The sequence below is a fragment of the Molossus molossus genome, unplaced genomic scaffold (genome assembly GCF_014108415.1).
Source record: "Molossus molossus isolate mMolMol1 unplaced genomic scaffold, mMolMol1.p scaffold_m16_p_10, whole genome shotgun sequence".
Classification (NCBI taxonomy): Eukaryota; Metazoa; Chordata; class Mammalia; order Chiroptera; family Molossidae; genus Molossus; species Molossus molossus.
The window spans coordinates 47,305,742-47,325,891 of record NW_023425345.1 but is presented as its reverse complement, the minus strand read 5'-3'; the positions used below and the strand labels follow the sequence as shown (position 1 = coordinate 47,325,891).

General features: G+C 43.5%; 1 protein-coding gene across 4 annotated transcripts in view; it reads right to left on the bottom strand.

Annotated features, from left to right (window-relative positions):
- ANO6 (anoctamin 6) overlaps positions 1 to 20,150 on the bottom strand; it is a 202,053-nt gene that overhangs the window by 97,454 nt on the left and 84,449 nt on the right. The window lies entirely within an intron of this gene.

The following is a 20,150-nucleotide window of genomic DNA, read 5'->3' as shown; positions in this document are numbered from 1 at the left end:
TCACAACCATTTTTGTAACAATACTAAGATGTAATTTGTTCTTCTCATTGTGTTAACATCTGCAATGATGGTGCAAAAGCAATGGTAGGTATAACTGCCAGCACCTTAGCACAACTCAGCAGTGGCACCAAACTGTATGAGTTGTCACTGTACTCTTCACCACCATGCACAGTAAAAAATCACTTCACGTAAGAATGTTCTTGATGAAGTGGTAACAGTTGCCATCTTCATTAAATCCCGACCCTCAAGTCCACGGCTTTGCAACATTCTGTGGGGAGACATGGAAGTAAAGCACTTCTGCTGCATGTCAAGTATGATGGTTGTGTTGAGGAAAAACGTTTGCACAATTTTTAAGTTGCCAATTTTTTTCACAGACACTACTTTACTTGACAGAAGACTGACACAAAATTCAGTTATACAGACTTGGGCACTTGGCAGATATTTTCCGGGAAATGAACGGTGAAGCTGTCATTTCAAGGAAAACAACTGACAATATTTATTGCTAATGATAAAATTTGAGCTTTCAAGCAACTACGAGAATTTAGGACAACTTGTATTCACCACTGAACTTGACAGCTTCTCAATATTCAAGGGCTTTTCTGATGAGATTGGACATGTGTTAAAAAATGTAGTTTTTTTCATATTGTATAAAAAAAATAGGTCAAATTTATAAGAGCTACTTAACTCATTGAACCTACATTTTTCAACTGCCCTATGCATGGTGATAAAAATCATGCTTGGGTTTCAAAATATAACATAGGTTTTTAATAAACAAAAGTTAATTGATATGGTATTACATTCCACATTGCAATCAACCTTTAAGAGACTACCACTTATTGAGTTTTATTGTGGTATCAAAGAAGACTATCCACAATCACCTAACAAATCTTTAAAATACTCCTCTCTTTTCTAACTACCTACCAGTGTAAGGCTGAATCTACTTCACATAATTCAACCAACCCCCCCAAACATACTGTAACCTTTAACTGCAGAAGCAGATGTAAGAATTAATCTGGTCAAAGGAAACCAACAACACAATAAAAATACCATCTACTGAATGGGAAGAAATACTTGCAAATGATGCATTGGATAAGGGGTTAATATTCAAAATATAAAAAAAACTCACATATCTCAATAAAAAAACAATTAGATTAAAAAAGGAGTAGTAGACCTCAATAGACATGTCTCCAAAGAAGATACGCTAATAGCCAAAACTCATGAAAAGATGCTCAACATCACTAACCACCAGGAAATGCAAATCAAAACTATAATGGGATTACCATACACATGTCAGGATGGCTATTATTAAAAAGTCAACAAATAGCATGCAGTTGTGGGTATGTAGAAAAAAAGGAAACCCCTGTGCACTGCTGGTGGGATTGTAAACTGGTGCAGCCACTATGGAAAACAGTATGGAGGTTCCACAAAAAATTAAAAACAGAATTACCATATGACTCAGCAATTCTACTTTTGGGTATTTATCCAAAGAAAATAAAAGCACTAATTCAAAAAGATATATGCGCCCAGATGTACATTGTGGCATTATTTTCAACAGCCAAGATGTGGAAATAATGTAAGTGTCTACTGACTAAAAAATAAATAACAAAGATGTGATACACACACACACACACACACACACACACACACACAATGGAATACCACTTAGCCATAGAAAGATGTAATCTTGCCCAAAAAAAGATGACAACATGGATGGGCTTTGAGGGTATTAAGCTAAGTGAAATACGTCAGATAGAAAAGGACTAAAACCGTATGATTTCACTCATGTGGATATACAAAACAGAAAAGAAACAAATACTCATCTGTGAGATGTAAAACTGAAACTCATAGACACAGACAACAGTGTAGTGGTTACCAGAGGAAAGGGGTTTGGGGAGCAGTGAAGGGTGATGGGGGCCAAATATATAGTGGATGGAAGATGATTTGACTTTGGGTGGTGGGCATACAATGCAATATACAGATCATGAACTTGAAAATTAAATAGTTTAATTAACCAATGTCACCCAAATAAACAATAAAAAATAAAACAGACAAAACAAACTCAGATACAGACAACAGATTGGTAGTTATCAGAGGAAGGGAGGCAGAAGGGAAGGCAAAATGGGTGAAGGGGGTCAAACGTATGTTGACAGATGGACTCTAGACTTCTGGTGGTGAGCACGCTGCAATGTATACAGACAGTGGGTTATAATGTTGTGCACCTAAAACTTATGTAATGTTATTAACCAATGTTACATCAATAAAAACAACAACAAAACATCCAGTGGTCTTCTCTTAAAGAGATCTGTAAAGTATACAAAATAATGACACCTTTTTTACAAAATTTTGTTTTAGAAAATAATTATTTTTCATAAAATTCCTTATGTTAATGTGGACTGAGTTTATTATTGGTTATGTTTAAATGAATTAATAAATATTTAAAATTTTCAATTTTAAGTTCTAATATAGTAAATCTTGATTGATACACTCACATAAAAAAGTTCTTTGGTGTCAATACTTTAAGAGTATAAACTGTAAGAATATATAAAGTTTAGAACTGCTGTTCTATACCATTCATTTTGGCTCTTAATTTTGCATTATACAAAGTATAATAGCAAGATACAATACATATATAATATAATGTTATCTATTTTTATGTACTCATGCTATCATTTTAATTGTATTATAACAATAAAACACACACACACACTACTTTTTGTTTTTTAGGAAAGTAAGCCAATAGAGGCACTTGCTGAATTGACTTGAGGTAACATATCTAAGTCAAAGTGTTTAACAGAAACATCTTATGCAAGTTTTATAAAGGTTCAGTATCATTGGTTTCCAAAGGTTGCTCCAGATGGCTTGGAAAATTTAAGACCACATTTCATCCAATGTAGATGTCCATTTCTATATACCATTCAAGGTTTTTTAGTTTTTGATCTTTTTTTTTTTTAAATATGTTTTTATTGATATGTTAGAGAGAGAGGAAGTGGGAGAGAGAGAAAAACATCAATGTGAGAGAGAAACATGATTGGCTGGCTCCTGCACGCCCCCTACTGGGGACCAAGCCTGTAACCTGGGCATGTGCCCTGACCAGGAATTGAACCGGGACCTCTCAGTCCATGGGATGATGCTCAATCCACTGAGACACATGGTTGGGCCCATTTATGATTTTTTTTTTTTAATCCTCATCTGAGGACATTTTTTCCATTTTTTGTACAGACAGAGTGGGAGGGAGAGAGAGGAAGAGAGAGAGAGGGAAACATCGATGTGAAAGGGACACATCGAGTGGCTGCCACCCGCACGACCAACCAGGGCCGGGGACAAACTGCAACCGAGGTACATGCCCTTAGCGGGAACCGAACCCGGGTCTCTCCGGACCGCAGGCCGATGCTCTAACCGCTGAGCCAAACCAGCCAGGGCCCATTTATGATTTTTCTTTTATTTTTTTTTTTATCCTCACCCGAGGACATTTTTCCATTTTTTGTTCAGGTAGAGTGGGAGGGAGAGAGAGGAACAGAGAGAGAGAGAAACATCGACGTGAAAGTGACACATCGAGTGGCTGCCACCCGCACAACCAACCAGGGCCGGGGACAAACTGCAACCAAGGTACGTGCCCTTAGCGGGAACCGAACCCGGGTCTCTCCAGACTGCAGGTCGACGCTCTAACCGCTGAGCCAAACAGGCCCGGGCCCATTTATGATTTTTAATGACTACACTGTATTCCATCAAAGTTAAGTATTTCCCTCCTATCCTTGCTCATGCTGTTCCCACTTCTTAGAATCTTCTCTCCCGTTCCCTGGCTGATTCCTCTTTATGGAGCCTTTCCCCGGCCTTCCTGGCTAGCTTCTTCTGCTCCTTACACACTCTCGGAGCACTGTATACTTCTCCTTAAATGTCACGTCTCACGATTTTAATTGTCTCGCTATTTGTGTAATTATTTGATTAATGTCTGTCATTCTCACTAGAACATATGCCCCAAGGGATATTTCAGATGTATTTCCCAAATGTCCCTGCTTAATAGGGTTATAGAAATATTAAGTGGATAAATATTATTAAATAAATCAACTGAAATTAATTAACCCTTTGTCCTGTGACACTTTGAAGTATAACAAAGACACAGGGGGAAAATTCCATTACACATCACAGAAAAAAAGGAAATAGTCTGATTTCTGTTCTTAAAGGAACTGTTTGGAGGGCAGACAGTGGGTAACAAACGTGGTCATGGGGAGACGAGAGCCCAGAGAAGAAAAGCGGCCTGTCCTGAGGGGTGGTGGAGCAATGCAGATGAGGAGAAAGGGACAGACTGCAGCTGCAACTTACACTGAGCATCAGCAGGTCACCAACAAGGTGTCAGGCACATTCTCAGGGGACCGGCTTGAGCTGCTGAGAGGACGACAATTATATGTACCCAGATTCAGAAAACTGAAGGAGAAATACGAGCAAGACAGGAAGACGAAGGCTGGTGAGATTTCCAAGAGGCGATATCGGGGTCAGGGTAGGGAGGGGCGATCTAAGACCGCAAACATGAACGTGGGAGCTGTGAACACGGAGCCTGTGACTGCACCTGAAGGGACATGGGAAGAGCAAGGCAGAAAAGATGCTGGGGAGCCCCGAGGAACGCTGACGCGGGCCAGCGCGGGTGCAGGAGAGGGGCAAGCAAGAAAGCACAGCAGTGCCTGAAAAGACACAGGAGTGGTCAACCATAAGAAGCTTTTGATTCCCTTTGTCCTCACTTTCCCTCTCTCTCTTCCTCTCTGCACTCCCTGCTCTGGCCGCACCCTACGCCGGGGGCTGTGAGGGTCAGGTAACTGGACTGCTCGCTTTCTGTGTTTCCCTCCAGTGACTCCCGTCTGCTCCTGCCAGATTCATCTCTCTGGAGCTGCACTGTCCACGCGTGACTGTTCACTTTACATGAATTAAAACTGGACAAAATGAACAGCTCAGCTCCTGTCTCGCTAGTCCCATTTCAAGGGTTTCCCCAGCCATGTACAGCTTAGTGACAATCACCGTGGACAGCGCAGTCAGAACATTTCCAGCATCTGAGAAAGTTCTGTTGGACAGTGTTGCTACAGCACTGCACTGTCCTTTCAGCTCACAAGTCCAAGCCCCGAGCCGTCTAACTTCATCTCCTCCCACACCCCTAGGTCAGCTCGGCAAACTGGGTACGCTGCTCCCCACTTTCGCCTATTTGTTCATGCAGTGCTATCGGGACGCCCTCTTGCAGCACATCCACTGTGATGGTGAGGTAAGTGTCACCTTGGCTGGGCTGCAGGACCCAGCTATGCCACAGAACACTGACCTAGTGTTGCTGTGAAGATACTTTGTGGATGTGGTTAACATCTGTGTTCAGCTGACCTTCAGTAAAGGAGATTACTCTCAATGATCTGGATGGGACTCAGCCAGTCAGCTGAATGGCCTTAAGAGAAAAACTGAAGTTTCTCTGGAAAAATTCCACCTACAGACTGCAGTGCCAGCCCTGATGGAGTTTCTAGCTTGCCCTTCCTACTGGATACCCAGTGGATCAGACCCATGGCTGCAGAAGCTGCAGAAGCCAAGTCTTGGAGAGAAATTCTTTATTAACTCTTTTTCTCTCCGTGCTATGTGTATATAGAGAGAGATATATATACACATATAGATATATGTACACACATATACGCATATACACACGTGTATGTAAGTATATACTGTACTGGTTCCGTTTTCTGGTAAAATCTTGATTGGTATAGATTTCGGTACAGATTTCAGTACCTACTAAAATATATCCTTAAAGTTGAGCTATAAACCTCCTTCTTCAAAAATATACAGCTGTATTTTTCAAAGACAATGATTATTAAACCTGGCTGCACAATAAAGACACCCCTGTAAACTTTACATCAACACATACGGCTTCTAACCAAGAGTAAGATGCGCTCAGGAAGGCGGAGCTGGGGCCTTCACATTTTATATATATATTTTTTTATCCTCACCCGAGGACATTTTTTCCACTTTTTGTTCAGGTAGAGTGGGAGGGAGAGAGAGGAACAGAGAGAGAGAGAGAAACATCGATGTGAAAGGGACACATCGAGTGGCTGCCACCCGCACAACCGACCAGGGCCGGGGACAAACTGCAACCGAGGTACATGCCCTTAAGCGGGAACTGAACCCGGGTCTCTCAGGACCGCAGGTCGATGCTCTAACCGCTGAGCCAAACCGGCCAGGGCTGGCCTTCACATTTTAAAAAAAGCTCTCCAAGCCCTGGTCGGTTTGGCTCAGCGGTTAGAGCGTTGGCCTGCGGTCTGAGAGACCCGGGTTCGGTTCCCGCTAGAGGCACGTACCTCATTTGCAGTCTGTCCCCAGCCCTGGTTGGGTCGGCCTTGGTTGGGTCGTGTGGGTGGCAACCACTCGATGTGTCCCTTTCACGTCGATGTTTCTTTCTCTCTCTCTATCCCACTCTATCTGAACAAAAAATGGAAAAAATGTTCTCAGGTGAGGATTAAAAAAAAAAAAAGGCTCTCCAGGCAATTCTGACGCACAGCCTGGGATGAGAACTACAGTCCTAACTGAACTCCTGCAGTGTTTTTAATCTAAGTGCCACAGGGACTCATCAAACACTGCACACTGCCAGGAAGTCTCCATTTCACCAACCAACCAGCTAACCAACCAACCAACCGGCGTCAGGTGCATGACTCACATTTATCAGACGATAAGACAATGTGCCAGGGACAGCGGCAACAGGGGCCTTGGGGGGTACACACTGAGATATACTGCTCGGCATTCCTCGAACTACACTGATTAATAAGTATTAAGTGATCGGATAAATGAAAAATGTACTGCAAAATTTAGGAAAGCTGATAGTAGTTTATTCAAAATAGTGCATAATTTAAATAGCTCTTATTTCCAGTTCAATTTAAAATTCTATTAGCAAGTGTTAGTAAGAGTTTGACAATTATTTATTGATAGAGTGTACTGTGGGTATTTTATAATATTGCTGGTTATGATGAATTCTCAACCCACTGATAACTTGGGAGGTACCTAAGAGCCTGTAACTACTTTCTCAGGAGCATAAGTCATAAATGCTCCTGTGTGCTCATCAGAACCCATTCCTCATGCCCACACAATTTGATTTCATTTGAAAGAAATGAGAAGGGGTATGGGCTGGGTTGAGCAAGGGAGGGCTGTGGCCACCGCAAGGCTGGCTAGCCCTGGGCCTGCAAAGTGTGCTGCCAACTATAAGCATCCATAAATGTTAGACAGGACTTCTCACTGTACTACCCGAGGACATTTTTCCATTTTTTGTTCAGATAGAGTGAGGAGGGAGAGAGAGAGAAACATCGACGTGAAAGGGACACATCGAGTGGCCGCCACCCGCACAACCAACCAGGGCCAGGGACAAACTGCAACCGAGGTACGTGCCCTTAGCGGAAACTGAACCCGGGTCTCTCTGGACCGCAGGCCGACGCTCTAACCGCTGAGCCAAACCGGCCAGAGCTGTATTACTATTTTATGAATATGTTTTTAAGATAGCTAAAACGCTTTTCAATCACTGTGTAGTCACTGAAAGACACCCCGGTGAGGAAATCCACTGCTGATTTTTCTGCTTTTTAGGAGAAAACTGAGGGCCAAAAAGCAAAAGCAACTTGCCCACAGAGGAGGAGAGTAGAGCATCGTAGGAACAGAGACTTCTAAGTCCCTGAAATTCCCTCTTCCATTCCGCACGGGGTGTGGTGGCAGGTGGGGAGAGGAACGACTTTTAGAATGACTTTCCCTTACTTAAAAGAAAGCATTTTTAAAAATAAAAGTAGAAACACTTCTGAAAATCTCAGAAGTATCTCATTTCATTTACCTCTCTCCTTCAACCTTATTACTTCCTAGTTCAAGGCGGTATATTTATTTTTTATAAACACTTCAGACTAACAAAAGCATATGAAATGGTGGTGGTAGCAATAACATCACTAAATGATCTGTTCAAATTTTCACGATGTGTTTTTATTTAAACAGATTTGAGCTTAGCAGTCAGCTACAAGTATGGTCCTGATTTAGTATATTCTAATTCATACTAACATTGTATAAAGATCTGTATTATTAGTCTGCCCATTATTATTAATGAAAATGCTCTTTGGTAGTTATTATGTCAGTTCACATTGACCTACATTTCAAAAAGTGACTTGGGAGAAGGTACTGTAAAGACATTTTTTTTTTCCTTTTGAAGGAACTTATTAAGGGTTTCTGGGTAAAAGAATATTTATAGTTTGTTGTGTTTTTCTTTAACCAGAAACAGACTACATTTGATACTTATAGTAAAAATAATGAATGTAGTTTTTATTATTTGTTGAAATAAGGAAAACTATAGTTAAATAGTTGAACTTCAGAAATAAAAGAATTTTAAATCATCTCTCCAAACCCTTAATACTTCCGAATGAAGAGTTCAAGACATGGGGTGGACAGGGATGGACGGCTGGAGCTGAAATCCCACTGGTTCCCCCTTTCAATTTCCCAGGAATCCTGTGAATTCATACTGTATATACATTTCCACCAAGTCTGTATTTCTCTTTAAATTTTAATTTAATGTGTTTTTTAGGTCATGGCACAGTTAGGTTATTTACTAGCAGACTCTCAACTTTAACTCAATTCCTTTGCCTCTGTGGGCTCTTTGCCCGTTATTGTGATATGCTTCTAGATGACTTATAATCAAATGAGTTCTATGGTAAATACCATATCACATCTTTGTTCAGAATGCCCCCAGAATGCTCAGGGCTCCCTGCTTTCTTCACACACGTTTTTGTCAAATTAATTTTGACATTCCCCAGATAATAGAGGGCTTGCTGAATTTCAAAAGGCTACTTTGTGGGGCAGAAATTCACAAAGCATTTTTACAGTCAAGAGTTTCTGAAAAGGGGGGGAATAAAACCAGGTAGGATGAACATTGCTATATGGAGGAAAGGGTTTTAATCATTACATAATTTGGCTGATGATGGTAATAAGATGAAAGAAGGAAAAAAATAAAAAAGAAAGCAACTCATACATCAGGGAGCCACATACATCTTCCTGGGGTGGTACAGGCCCAGAGACAGCCTCTCCTCCCCTCATTCCCCGATTTCCACCCACTGCCAAGTCCAGTTACACACAGACGTGCATCCCCACAGACACGTCCCGGTCCAAGCCTTCATCATCTCCTACCTAAACTGTTCTCCAGCCTGTCTGTATTTGAAGTACACCAAGGAATAAGGCATTTTATTTATGAGAACATTTTTCTGAAATGAAATCTGTCTGCCTGTATATACTTCCTATTCATGGGTCTTAATACTATATTTTATTTTATTTTTATTTTTTTTTAAATTAATTTTATTGTTGTTACAGATGTTTCTCCTTTTCCCCCCGTTGACATCCTCCCCCCTCCCACCCCGTCCCCAGGTTTGTTGTCTACGTCCATTGGTTGTGCATACATGCATATAAGTTCTGTGGTTTATCCCCGCCCCCCCGCCCCGCCCAGACTGAAGTTTGTCAGTCTGTACCCTACTTCTATGTCTCTGGATCTATTTTGTTCATCAGTTTGTTTTGTTCATTATATTCCACAAATAAGTGAGATCATGTGATATTTGTCTTTCTCTGCTTCGCTTGTTTCACTTAGGATAATACTCTCCAGGTCCCTCCAAGCCGTCTCAGAAATACTATATATTACCATCAATTACTATTGCAAATATTTAAACTTGTCATCATATTGTTTCCACGACCACGTTGATCCTTCTCCTTTGAATAGGAGGTGGATTTACCTATACTGAGTGGGAGAAGCCTAGTACTTCCTTTGTCCTGGACACATAGGTACGAATGCAACCTAGTGGTACTATTACATGCTCAATTCATACTTAGTTTAATTAGCCAAATACTCAGCCTTTTCATGTCATTAGGCTGGGCCCCTGTGATCTTTACTTAAGCAGCTGATATTTATGAATTAGGAACAGGAGCTTACTTTAATTCATATTGATTTTCGTCTCCTCTAGAAATTGATTTCCATCCATTATTTCACAGTCTTGGTAAGATCAAATGTCCAGATAAGCACACTCTCACTGGGCCTGTATTAAATGCATTTTTTTCCTCACACCTTGCTCAAATCAAAACACACAAAAATGTCAGTGGCTTTCTCCTGCTCTACCTGTCTAATAATCCCTCCCACGTGAAAAAGGGGGGGGGGCATGCGCTCACTTTGACATGACATTGTTCCTGAGCTCACACTGGTACCTGATGACTCTTTCTCCTTCTAACATTCATAGACCACGTGCTTAAAAATCTCCTGTAACATTCCTGGAGATTAATGCTCAAGTGTCAATGTCTCCATTGATCAAAATGTCTATGCCCAACTTCTACCCTAACCCCACCCCTTTGTGAAAATGGTCACATTTGTCCCTTTACTATATTCTGGAACTTGTCATGTTCTCCTTATCACCTGGAGATGACTAACTGTGATTCCATGAACGAATCTACAGGCTCTTTTAATACCTTGGTTGACACATAATTTTTCTAGTCAGGAAATTTAAACTCATTTGGAATAATTGTATTCCTTTCTCAAATAGCCTCGTGCAGAAGGAGCTTCTCTGGCCCCTCCCCAGGGCTCAAATCATTTCAATCTGAAGTTCACTTTTATTAGCAGAAAAGACAAAAGTAACATAGAAGCTGATGAGCTCTCTTCCCTGTCATCTCGTACACTAAACTGTCTTCCTCAGTTCTGACCCATCACCGCCTCTTCAGGATCTCACGTAACTCAAAATTGATCCATCTTTCTCTTATCATGTTAAGAGCTTTTTTTTTTAAAACAAGCCTCAACTACTCACTCTGGACTTGAGTTTTACTCCAATTTTTCTGTCAAAATGGAAAAAATAAGATTGGGGTGTCCCAGAAAATTATTAGTACAGAATGCCAGTGTGCTAGCTCTGAGTTTAACGGGCTTTAGTGGGTCTGTCTGGCTTGGGCCTAAAAGCCTAATCACCATTTATGACTATTTCTCTGGGAAAATAAACTCTGCATTCCAAAGAAGTGACTCAGATCCGTGCATGCTGGCCTGCCTCCTCTTGCTACTACCCCTGACTCCTAACAAATGCAGCTTCTGAGTCAGCCATAGAGAGCAAATGAGCAGGTCCCCTCCTGCGAACCCGGGCGAAGCACACATCCACTGCTCGCGCTCCGCGACTCCGGCGGCTTTCCACCGGGGCACACCGTCCGCTTTCCACCGGGGCACACCGTGTGGATGCTGCTCGCAGCGAAGGGCCACGGAGCCATTCTCAGCAGCGAGTTGATCTTTGATCTCATTTCTCCTTCGGAGGGTCCTCTTTGCCAAAATAATGTTTCTTTATTTGGTTTCCTTTTGCAGTGGAGTTCCTTTTCTTTTTTAGTTTGCTGAACCTGGTGCCAAAGCGATCAGGCAAACCGCCCTATCTCTCTGCCCAGAGCGGCCCAAGGGTACACGTCCCCAGTGCAGAAACGCCTGAATGGGGGAGACCTGCTTAAGCCCCGCCTTCAGAGCCCGAAGATCCTGGGAGCTTGAGGCAGACCTTGCGACTTCCTTTGGGTCTCCGGGATTAGCCAGAAAGACTGTGGACTGACCGTAAAATAAACCACAACTGTTCAATAGTCCTAGCACCTATGTCCTTACCACAGGGCTGGACGAGAAATAACCAAAACAAGGTCTGAATTTCTAAGGGAAAAAGAAAAAGATCTAACTGAATCCACTTTGAAACAAAACAGACTGACCACCTTGAAACAAAACCTGCAGGCAAAACAACCCTGCAGTGCTGTGGCCTCTAGCTGCGGTTCTTGTCTCACAGTTCACACACCTGGGCAAGGAAGGAGGGCTGACAGCCTCTTCGTTCCATGGGTCACTCTCAGACTGTTACTCCCAATGTTCTTGCCGGGAGATGTTTAGGTCTGTGCAAGCAGAATATACTCCCAGAGTCCCCCACAGTCTGTCTTTCTGTCCTCAGCTACAGCTTCCAGTTCACTGGGAATCTGGCCCCTGGCTCACACTGCCCTCTCCACTCCGAGTCTTCCATCATATAAGAGGACATCCGTACCCACAGGCGTGACTGATGTACATTGGTGCCTCAGTAAACCGACTTCTTATCACCAAAGGTCTTCTTCCTTTCATGCACGAACTGCCACGGTCCCACCCTGGTCCTTGTCATCACTTGAAAAATTCTCTTTCCAAAATCACTTACTTGAGAATCCCTCTTGCTGACCACAACTAATATCTCTGCTTCTCATTTCACAGTGACTTCAAGGGGCCCCATGATTTTTTTCTAATCAATCTGCAAATCCTCTTTTGCTTCCCTCCCTTCCTTTTTAAAGGGTCCATTTCCCAGCTCATCATTTCTGTGACATTCGTTCTATCATGTCCACGTAGCAAAGCTCCAGCTCTGGCTGAAGCCTCCTACCTGCCTTTTCCCTGAATGAGTGATGCTGGGGAACGAACTGTACGTTCAGGCTCTCTTGCCTCACACAGGCCCTCACCACAGCCCAGAAACCCTAGAATTTTTTCTAGGCTTTTCCAGGTCAACTTGGTCTCTCACTCTCCACAACTACTTCAAAGCTCCAACTCCTCTTCCTCAGTGCTCGCTTCCCTCTCAGCTGCTGCAAATTGAAACACACCTGGGCAAGGAAGTAGGGCTGACAGCCCTACTGTCGGATGGGAATTCCCTCAGCGTCTCTCCATCGAATCCACAAATAGCACCGACCCTCTTACTCCTGTACCTCACTCCTGCACACTGCTCCCCCTAGCTGGTGGTGACTCCACGCGTGCTCTGCAAACCAATCTGCAGCTGTTTCAAAGCCATTCGTCTCTCAATTTAGTTGTTCCTCTCACACGGATCCTCTTCCGTCTTTAAACTTGTTCAAATACCTCCGTCTGACACAAGGAAATCATCTTTGGCTTTCATATTCTCCTCCCGTTATCTCTCATCCTCCAGCCCTTCACAGTCAAACTCCTTAAAAGATAGGTCAGTATTTCTGTTTTCTTTTCTCCTGCTTACTCCACAATCCTCCCCAACACTCCCTAGAAAGAGCTCTCTATAAGGACACCAGTGGCCTCAACACCTTTTCTATATTCATCTAACTCAATGGTTCCCAAATGGGAATTGGTTTTGCCCCCCAGGGGACATTTGGCAATGTCTGGAGATGTATGGTTGGCACAACTGAGGAGAGGGTCCTTTGCACCTTGTGAGCAGAGGCTGGGAACCCTCCTAAACATCCCACCATGCACAGGACAGCTCCCACAACAAAGAGAAATGTGGCCAAAGCGCCAGTGGTGCTGAGGCCGAGCGATCCTGATATGACCGAATCCCTACATAACTCTCGAATACAACACCTCACCTGCTTCTTGGCTGCCATCCTGCCAGTCTCCCGATTTTCTCCTGCCTCTCTGGTCATTTCTTTGTGTAGCCATCTACTGAGTCCTGAGTCACTACACCTCGTTCTTTAGAGATTTAAGCTTTGGCTCACTTTACTTTTTAAATACATTACTCTTGGAACAATTCTTGGGGATTTTCATATCCATATATGTGATCCTCCCGACACCTTGTTCTTGCAACTCCACCCTGCCTCAGCTGTTTATTTCCATATTCAAATTCCAGACCCTGTCTGTACTAGTTACTGTAACTCCTCCCTCAATGATAAACATCTGGGTCTCCAACTGCTGCCTCTTATTATTCCAGTTAACTTACTCTGATACCCCAATTCCAAAAAATGATCAAACCCCATGAGTTTAAATCTATTGATCCTATTGCTTCACCCTTCTCTTATCCTTGGTCTTATACTCTCTTGCAAACACACAGTAACTCCCTTAGCCTTGTCTTACTTCACTAAACTGACCTGGCGAAACCCCAAAATATTTGCCTATTCCACACCTGCTCCCCAAAGCTAGACTTGAATGGGAAAAGCATACAACCATCATGCCCACTTCAAATGGGCTCTTAGGGCTGCCAGGCAATGTATCACATTTCTCGGTGTTTTCACTCTCAGATGACTCTCTCATACCTTCTCATTCACTCTCAGATGACTCTCTCATACCTTCTCCTCTCCCTTCACATCTCTTTTACCTCTTTTCCTTTCTCAAACTTAGCTAATGCCTTGCTTCCCATTTCATTGGTGAATAAAAAGCAATCAAGAAAAAAGTTCCATAAGCTCCTACTAGCCAGTGGAATAAAGTAACTCCTCCTACCTGAGTCCCATACTGGCTTCCCTTCTACTTCTAAAACTAACCGTCTCCATCTCCATAGCTGTGTGTGTGTGTGTGTGGGGGGGGGGCAGGGGCAACCCCTCCACCTGTGGACCAGATTCCACCCCCCTCCTCTTAGGAGGGCATTCCCGGAATTCTTCCCTTTCACTCCTACATCCTCAGATTTTTTCTCCTTACTGGATTATCCCTCTTATCTTACAAATGGTCATTCCTGCCGTCTTACAACTAACTAAATAAGAAAAAACTCTTTTCATTCTAATGCCCTTCCAGATAATACCTGCTTTCCTAGCAATCTTTTGGAAAGTGTTATCTGAACTCCCTGTACCCAGTTCTTCTCCCTCCATTCCTTTTGAATCCTCTCCAACGAGGTTCTGGATCCCACCACTCAGCTAAGACTTCTCTCGTCAAGGTCTCTTCCACGTTGCTACACCCGATTTTCCATCCTCACCAGCAGAACTGGGTCACTCCCTCCTATTGGTACTTTCTTCATAGGATTCTGGGACTTTCCTCACTGTCCTGTGAACTCACTGGCTCTTCCTTCTCAGTCTCCTCTGTTCCTTCTTCGTCTCCCTGACCCGTAAGCACTGGATCCCCAGGGCTCGCTTGAGGGTTTCTTCTTTACCACATCTCACTCTTTCCCTTGCTCCTCCCCTTCAGTCCCATAGATTTAAAGACCATTTGTGTGCTGATACCCCACAGATCTCTAGGTAGACCCTGCTCGAACTCCTGACTCATATACCCAATTGTGTAACAACTTCCCGACTTGGATGTCTCAGACTTTACATACACAACACAGGAATGTGGCTTGCCTCTGCACACTCTTCCCTGCAGCTGCTCCTCCACAGTCTTCCAGGTCAAAAACCTTAGTGTCATCTTTGACTGCTCTTTCTTGCACATCTCACATCTGGTCTGTCAACAAATCCTCGTGGTGCTATCTTCAGAACACACCAAGAATTAGTGTATGTCTCGCTACTGCCACAATTAACAGTCAGGGCCAAGCCACCATCATCTCTCACTTGAAAAGTCACAGGTCTCCATGCTTCTGCTCTTGTTCCTCCACAGTCACCATTCACCACTGTCAAAGTGACCCTGTTAAAACACAGGTCAGGTCAAGTCTTTCCTTTGCTCAGTTTATCCTCCAACAGTTCCCCAACTCACTCAGGGTAAGATCCAAGTGTTCAGAATGGCCTATAAAGTCCTCACTATCTACTATTCTCACCATCCTTCACCATGTTCCAATCTAACTGGCTTCCTTCCATTTCCTCAAACACATCACAAACTCCCACCCCCAGACCTTGGTCTACGCTCTTCCTCCTGCTTGGAAGGCGCTTCCTCTAGATTTCCAAATAGTCTACACCCTGCTTTCGGGTCTTTTCACATGTCGCCTTCTCAGTGAGATATGCCCCAAACGCTACTTAAAACTGTAGTCTTTCCCTCTCAACATACACATATAATCCTTACTTTATTGTCCCTTAAGGATTTACCGCGATTTGGCATGTGATGTATTTTATTTACTTGTGTTTTATGTCTCCTCCACCAAAGGGAAAGTTCCACAAATGCAGGGATATTTTCTGTTTGTTCACTAGAGTACCTAAAACAGTAGATTTCAAACACAGATTTGTTAAATAAATTAATATTTTAACTCTTTCTTGGAGATCACACATATTGTCTGTTATCGATTTAAAGATAATCACATGTGAATTTCAGGGAATCGACAGTATTTTCTAGATAGTAGTATCTTCCCTCAGAAATGGAGCCAGTTACACAAACTCCCAAATGGGACACTCTTCAGACCTTCTCTGCACAACCATGAGTGCTGAACAAAGGGGACATACAGTATATTTACTCCACCTTAATCCTCACCTTCCTGAGTTTATTTTTCTAGTTTAGGCTCTCTTAATCCTGGTTTCTCATCATTTTCCCTGGCTTATCCTATTGTAATCCTAATACTCTTTGGCCAGCTCACACTCATTATTCTTTACTCCAAATTTGGTAGAAGCTAAACAAAGAAAAACATCACTAATAGCATGAGACAAAAGGTGATAAGAATCTTCCTGCCTCCAAAAAGCCAGGAGAGTTATATATAGACCTTGAGTCGGAAAAGGCCGGAAAGGGGGATAGTACTATCGAGACACAAATCATAAAACAATTCCTTAGCCTTCTCTTTCTTTCCCTGTGTTTTCCTGTTGACCCAGCGTGCTTCCACCCGGCTGGCTGCAAGGAGTCTCCACTGCTAGATCCCAGTTCTTCCCCACACCCCACCCTCTCCCCAGGTGCTCAGGCAATCAAGCCCATGTGAGTTCCGGGGCCAATACCCGCAGAGACAGGGTTTCTAGAAAGAAACTTGACCACTACCCAACCTTTCTCCCTATGAATCCCTCCACTCCTTGAGGTTTGGAATAAACCTGAGGTCTGCTGGGTCAGCCAGACTGCTGAGCCCCTGGACCGAACCCTCAGATCTTAACCAAACCGGAAACAGAGAGCACTGGGAGGAGCTGGATGCCACACTTCTTCATGTTACCACGCTGCAGGACAACTCTATCTGCTCCACAGCCATGTGGATGGCTCCCATCCTCAGTTCTAAACAGCAGCCTAGGTCTGCCGTCTCTGCTTCAAAGCAGGAACTCTACAAATGCATCGGGGATGTTCGATCCCTAGCCCCACTCTGGCCAATCCCCTTCCCCAGGGTGTGAGACCTGCCATCATCTACCTAGTCTATGCCTGGGGTCCATGCCCCAAAATGACGGTCACCAACCACCTGCTTCCACAGATCTGGCCATCCCACCCTTTCCTTGACCAGATCCCTTGAACTGACTGCTCTGCAAACTATAATGTGATTAATTATACTTTACTGACACAAAGAAACAATGTTAAAGGGAATAATGTTAGTGGAAGAAACAGTGTGGTACCATATAACTTAAATGGACACAGTGCTATATGTCAATTAAATCTCCATAAAACTGGGGAAAAAACAGCATGCGAAACGTTCAGGATAAAATGTTAAGTTAATAAAGCAGGTTATAAAACTGATTTTCATTGTGCCTACACAAAAAACTGACCCGACTGAGATGGTTTCTCAGCCCAGCAAGGTCAGCGAGTTCCTCTCTGCACGGTCAGCGTTTAGCCAGGTCCCTCTCACCTCACACAGCCACCTCAGTGCAGTGGGTCCAGGTCTAGTCTCGACATGTTCCCAGGTTCTCAGCGTAGCAAACACCCACACACAGCATGTGTCCACATCTCCATTCATCCCTTCCCATTTCAGCATGGTCTGGCTGACCTCCCCCGGTCTGCAAGGTGGGGTGGGAGGTGGTCGGGAGCAGCACGCGCCGGCGGCGGGTCATCAGTGGCCACCTCTGAAGCGAGCAGAGACGAGCCAGAGTGGACGCTGCTGAGTACAGGGGGGCTGCTGGCTCCAGGCCACACGGGCTTCACAACAGCATTTGTCTACCCATCGTGTCCTGTCCTTTACACAGACTCTCTGGCAACACAGGGTCTGCCTGACTAGGCCCTTCGCAGACACCTGGGCTGCGAAAGGAAACCTTTAATGTGCTTATCATGCCGGTAACCAAGGCTCCTCGACCAGCAATGCTCTCTTAGGCCTTGTTTCAGAGAAAAGAGAAACAGAAATTCTGAAGGAAACAAATGAATAATAATAGGCATTTTTGTTCTCCCTGCTGGCCAAACTATATAAATATACTCCGTTGTATAAAAACACTAGGCTCTTGATCCTTCTAAAATCTGAACTATTTGAGGAGAAGGCCTGAGTGAACATGGTCTACGCCTTGCTTTATTTCAGTTCAGCTCAGCAAAATGCCAGATGGAAAATAGAACAGTTTACAGCTTCTTTTACTCTTCTCCGTCTTCTCCCTGTTTTCAATTTTGCTTTGCTGTTGGGTTCTCTCTGCTCCCAGGTTCATACTATCCTGTTTCTGATTTTAGATTTGGGGTTGGATCGACTTACCTGATTTTGTCCTGGCATTTGTCCAATCCGCCTGCCTGCACGACCCGAGTGACCCATTTCCACTGATGCTGTAACAATAATACCTACAGAAAGGGCTGCCCTTAAATAGCACGCCTGATCCCCTCGAGTACCTGACTCCCAAGGCACCTTGTACATGTCCCATTTGTTTACCATGGAGACAGCAGTTTGGGAAATACATGTTTACCGTGGAACTGGGAGTGTCCAGGCTCTGCTGATGCCGAGGAGAAAACAGCAGCAGCCACGCACACGCCACACAGGGACGTGGCATGCAGTGAGCATCCGATGTGTGAAAATCTATAAAGCCCGAGAAGAGTCACAGCCTCCTTCCTGAACACGGTGCGAACACACAATTAGAGAAAGAGAACAGCCAGGCTGCAGACATCGGGACCAACACACACAGAAGGAAACTGCTTAACCAGTTCAGCTCCACTAATTGTGGTCTAGAGAAATGACTCTGAATAGTCTTAAGTGAAAAATAAAAATATGAGGCTTGAGCCTAAAAATCTTTTAGCTTGGAGGTTCTCAGGCTCATTGTTAACACAAGTCACGATAAGTATATTCTGGGACCCCCGAGCTCCACCCTGGTCATGCGAGCTTGGACTGGCCAGTCCTCACACCTTGAAAAGGGACCTGTGGTCCTCACACCTTGAAAAGGGACCTGTGGTAGTTAAGAAGTTATCACTGAAGGTAGAAGAGGGTTACCAGTGTAATTACCAGTGTGGACCCTCTGTGGCAAAGACAACACGAAGGTATGCCAATCTCAAACGTCATAATATTCCAAGATCTGTTCTTGAGAAAAATACTTCTATTTTCATGCAGGGAATTGGTGTGAACTGCGCGGGTTTACCAAGCACACCACCACCTTACCGCACAGAGACCTTTTCAGATTAGATATGTTGCTGACAGGTTATCAGAACAAAGCAGTTAGAAAATAACAAAACCACAAAGGGCCACCTCCACGAGTCTGTACCAGCATCATACTCCAATATAAGTGTCGGTGCCGATCCTGCTTCGGGGCTCTAACGCAGACATTAGAAATACCGCAGAACTGCTCTGCAATTTTAAGATACAGGAATATCGGTGAGCAGTCACAATTTCCCTCACTGAAAACCTCATTGAATATAATAGGGAAGTCATCGAATACTACGTCCTTCTATTATAGCCAAGTGATTTTCACAGCAGGCAATCTGCTGGTACCCTACAGGAGTCCACACTCTGAAATAGAACGGCACTGTGGATACGGTTTTATGTGCGTTCTCTTTTCAGTCCAGAGCTCTGCCTCGTTTCCTTCCTCTTGGCTGAATCCAGTGGGCAATCCATAAAGAGTGAGTTGAGAAGAGGAAAATCACATAATGAGTTCTTTTTTTGGTTTTTATCAATAATACAATAGTGCTCTGCCAATTGCCGGAGTGGCGACTGTATATTACACTTTAAAAATAAATTAAAAAAAAAAATCTTAGCATTGCTAAAGTGCTCGACGAGCCATTTGCAGCAGGGGGCAAAAATCAGTACATGTAGGTGGATCTTGGAATGCTTTTCCTACGCATCTGGTGAAATGATACAGTACAGGAGTCAGAGAGACACTTCTGCCCATCCCTCTCTTCAGATAAATCTAATATAAAACCTATTTAGTGAGGACATTCTGCATAAAGCATCCTATGTGCTTAACTATCTTTTAACAAGGCATTAATAAAATCACAGTAGCATCTAATAAGATTTCTAATTCCTTAAGGGTACAGACCATGGCTAACCTTTAATGAATCTAATTTAGTGAAAGCATTTAGTTCCCCTCTTGGTAGGAATAACCAGTACAATATTCCTAGCCCTGCAAGATGCATCTATATAGGTTGTATTTATTGAAGGTTTGGGAATCAAACTGGTTAATGGACCTGTACATGCTCAGTAAAGACTGGTTTCTTGGGCTACAAACAGAACCCAAGGGTATCAGAGAATGATGGGGGGGGGGGG